This window comes from Apteryx mantelli, chromosome Z (genome assembly GCF_036417845.1).
Source record: "Apteryx mantelli isolate bAptMan1 chromosome Z, bAptMan1.hap1, whole genome shotgun sequence".
NCBI classification, from domain to species: domain Eukaryota; kingdom Metazoa; phylum Chordata; class Aves; order Apterygiformes; family Apterygidae; genus Apteryx; species Apteryx mantelli.
Genome location: NC_090020.1, coordinates 81,881,418 through 81,886,166, shown reverse-complemented (window position 1 = coordinate 81,886,166; position 4,749 = coordinate 81,881,418).

The following is a 4,749-nucleotide window of genomic DNA, read 5'->3' as shown; positions in this document are numbered from 1 at the left end:
GAATCTACTCTGAAAATCAGACAAGAAATCTCCTGAAAAGTGACACTCAGCAGAGCCTTTTTATAAAATTTCTAGTCCAGAATACCCTTTTCAAAACACTTACAAAAATAACATAACTTTCTAAAGATTCTTAAGATCTATCTGTATTATAGACATACCACTGCCCTCTTAAACCACCCAAACATTTCCAAAAAACTATACCCGTGCTAAACAACTATTTAATAATGCTACTTTCTTACACTTGTTCTGTTTTGCTTTATCTATTTCATGTACATGCTGTCTAAAAGCTCTGAAAGTCCTACATTTAGTGACATTTAAATTCATCCAGGTTCACCATTTCAGCCTCAATGAGAGTCCTCTCATATATTACTCCAAGAAAGTCTGGTTGAATGCATCTCCCCTTCTGGAAAGAGGATGAGGGAAAAACTTCTAGGAACTGCCATATTGGCCTGTATTTTGAAAACCTGCTCTCAGTTTGGCGTATCTTAAAGACCTTGAGCTTTTTGAGAATCTTGCCTCCAGGGTCAAATTATATGATGTTTAAGGAGGACTTATGGCCAAGATTCACAGAGATTTAGAGGCTTAAGTTTTGCTTGAGGCAGAGCTGACATTCCTCACTTTAACCAGGTCATTCACAAAGCTTTGCCTCTTCCCTACCTCCCTCCTTCCCAAAGGTGTCTTTGAACATCTTTTGTTTTCACTGCAGAATCTGCACAGGCTCCTCAAGCTTTGCTACTGCAGGTGCCCAAGGGGTACTGCCGTGTTGGCCAAGGTGAGCAGAGCAGCTAGTCCTTCACCTGGGATTCGTGAAGCTGGCAACTCTCTTTGTCCTATAACTCTCTGTGTCTCTCTGCCCTATAGTTATCATCAGAGTATGGCGAATACAGAGCGGATGGGGAGGTATAACAAAACACTGCTATTTTTTCAGAGCATTTTAGTGCATTTGGCTGGAAACAAGTGTTAAAATCTGTATTCAAATCGAGGGTCAGACCTGCAGGTTCCACTGCCTAAGATTATGTCTTACCCATCAACCAACAGGTTGTTGAAGCTCTCCATCTTCTGCTTAAGTGAAACAAATGCCTTATGGTCAAAGAATGAGCAAAACGGAGTACAATCCTGATTCTCACTGACTTATCAAGGAAAGGAATCCCTGGCTTTTATATTCACTTATTGATTAAAAAGTCCTCAAAGGAAATATATAAGCATGACAGGCTGAAGGAACTGGAATTCAGATCTCTCTCTTCCTATCCCAAGGCTCACACTGCTATTCTGGAGAAGATTCATGCAGTCCTTCCTGATCCTTCTGTTGAGATAAACCCCTTAATTTCTGATACACCAAGAAGGTGAGATACATAACAAAATTGATGATGCACAGGCAGCTGAGCAGAGAGGCCTATGTCAGTCAGCAGGAGCTGTCAAAGGGAGACCTGGCACCTAGGTCAGAGGTATCTCAGTCAGAATGGGTCACTACACCCACGTTTGACCATCTAAGCTACTCATTTGAGTACAAACAGATAGTTGTTTTTTTCTTAAAAAAATCAGCTGCTGCCCTTAAATACTTAGCTTTACTCTAAGCCCTGGAATAGTTCCATTTGTTTTGGCAGGTGACTGCATTTTTGAAGTGCCTTTGGCTAACTTTCAGTTCCTTGCACATCTTTTTTTTTTTTGAGAGAGAGAGCCATCCCTTCTGAGGAATGAACAAACCTTTTAGATTTCTAAGGCACATAAAGAAACACAATAGGCTACTTGCAGAAACTCAGCGAGTATTGTCAGAGGTTTTATACCAACTCTGTTGACATGGTTCCACTTTTTTGAAATGCTAATGGAAAAAACAAACATCTTGGCATGGCTTTTTGAGCATCTTGGCCAATACAACAGGTTGCCCCTAATTTTCAGTCTATCTGGTATGTTTTTGCTGAATTAGTTTTCTGCCCAATTAGTGAGCTGAATTGGCTCAGAAATGGGGTCCCAAAAGAGCAAACAGTGAATAAGAGGGATATAGTGGAAGGAAGCAGGACATATGCCTTTTAGGGTCAGCTCATGCTACCGGGAACAAGTATGATGAATAGAAATGAATTGCATTTAGGAATGCAGATACACTTTTCTCTTACTAGAAAAGTTATAGTAACCTTATTATTGATTTAAGAAGGAAAAGAAAGGCAAAATATTTGATAAAGTGCAACAGCTTAGCTTGTTTCTAGCATTGTCTTTAGTTCATAAGGAAATGCAAGGTGAAGTTGTAATCCTAATATAACCATGGCTCATGTAAGTTTGGTGAAAATAAGTTATTCTAAAACTTACTAAAAATATTATAATGAGACACTTAGAAAAACAGTGCATAAAATTCATAAAAGGTGGTGCGAGAAGAATGTTTTAAAAAGTGTTTTGCTATTGTTTTCCCTAAGGTGACATTTCTGGAGTTGACACTTGTTCTGTTTCTACCGGGTGAGGTTCAGATAAATGTGGTAAAAACCTGCTTTGATTTTAGAAAGAAGACATGTTAACTCTGCCTCTTTTGCTTAATTAAATCTGTGACTTTCTATAATAACTTCAGCAACCAGTCAGAAGGGGCCACAGATAGCATCAGGCTGACCTGATGGCCAGCAGAATATGGAGGAGATGTGTTCAGTCTTCCACAGGTCTTTAACAACTATATCAGCTCACAGTGTTCCTGGTTTCCTCTAGGTTTAATCTGTCACCAGCTAAAATGCTGCAAAGATTAGAGCCACTGCTTCTTCAGTGCTTTATGTGTGAGCAAACTACAGTAGCTGAGCTCATTAGAGAGAAAATTAGGAGGGGAAGAGGCCTGGGCTTGTTAATTACTAGTCAGACACCAAGTAATGTTTTTCTCTCCTGGCAATTACAGGCTACGAAGTCTGTTGCAACTACTTTTAGCCGCCAGAACAGTTTCATTCTCTTTTATTCTTTCTTTTTTAATCTTAGCTCCCAGAAAATAGGAAAGACATAACAGACAGAAAGCCTTGCTGCTCGCCAATCCTCCCCGTTGCAGAAACAGATACGTTGGAGCTGGAGCTACACGATGAGGCGCTGGATGTGCTCCGTGAGAAAAACAGCTCTGCCAGCGCTATCCTTTCCTGAGCTGATGTGCATGTTATGAGTATGCATTTATGCATCCAGGAGCATGGCTCTGCTCCCTGCAGAACAGTGTAAGTCACAGGGTGCGGAGGTCCATGAAATAGCCCCTGTGATTAGGCACTTTTTGCAAAGCTCTCGCTGGCGCCCTGGTGCACTCGATGCCTTTCCCCACTAGATGGCACCGAGCATCTGCTACATCGCACAGCGATGGGCTCCAGCATGTTTCTGCCGCACCGGTCTGGCGTGTTCTTCACCCCTTGAGGGCTGTGTAGGAACACACACGACCCTAGCCTGCAAATTCACCCTGCATAAGTGAAAGCCATCCCACCTCACTCCATTCCCCCCTCTTCCCATGCGCAGGACCCAGCTCAATGCATGGACTGAGCAGAGCAGACCCACAAGCAATAGAACTGCATTATTACGGTGCTCAAAATAACGTTTACTTTCCGATTTTTTACGTGGGCACAGTATCTCGCGGAGCAGGTGGTGTTGCTGGTCCTGAGCTAACTCACGTGCAGTGTCAGGGCCAAAAAATTGCTGTGGCTTCCCAATAGCTTTCAGTGGCTCTCATAGAGCCATCCGATAGCTTTTGCACACAGATGCCCAGAGGATGCGCTGAATGTATATCCCTGTCCAAATCTCTTCCAGAACCTACATGACCAGATTTTCAAACACACTTCATTTCTCACCTGCAAAGGAAAGGCTTTTGCTCTTCTCATCAATAGACTGCAAATCTGCCCCTCTGCCTCTGCAGCGATGTGAGGATGGTGGTTCTTTGAAGTCCTGCTCCCTGGGTAGAGAGCACATCTGTTTTGCAGAGACTTTGTAAGACCGAGATTGCTCCAGCAGGGTATTTCCATTACAAGTCCCCTAAGGGATAAGGGATGCTACTGATCCTGCCCAAGTGAAGGGAATGGGAGTTTTGCCACTGTTTGTGGACAGGTATAATCATTGCCGATGAGACCGCCGAAAAGGAAAAGAGGTTAAAGCAAGGCAGAACGGTGCAGATTCTTTGCCGTCCAGATTTGCAAATACGGCATTTAAAAACAGAAGGCATATGCACTCTGTGTGCACATTAAAGCTGTCGGTGTTCCCTTCGAGAGGAATCCTAGTACAGAGCTAAAGAGGAAGAAAAATGCTGTAGATGGAAAAAGAGGCAGAAACATTCTGGGCCAGGGTAGATTTTTCCTCAGTTCAAAGTTTTGTACTACATGGTCACAGCTTCCCTTTTTCTCAGAGATTATGCTATGAAAACACCAGCTGCCAATGTTGCACCTGCAAAATAGGCTGAAAACACTTTACTGCAAAATGTGAATGGTCAGTGATACTAAAGATAGATAGCATCAGGTGTCCTAAGAGGTTCAGTGAATAAAATACATAAATAACATCTTGCTTTCACAGGAAGGTTGGACTCCATTTTTAAACACTAGCTTATAGCACAAAGTTACATTTGTTGCTGAGAATCCAGTTTTGTTTCCCCCACAACCCCCCAGCTAAAACAACTGCAGACTGCTAATTACCAGAGAAAACCCTAATTGGGACCAATTTCTGTCAAGAAGTATGCTAGGGCTAATTTTGCAGTGGATGAGTCTATTTATCCTACAAAAAAAACCCCACTCCTTCATTATATCTGCTAGGTCATGTGAATCAGTA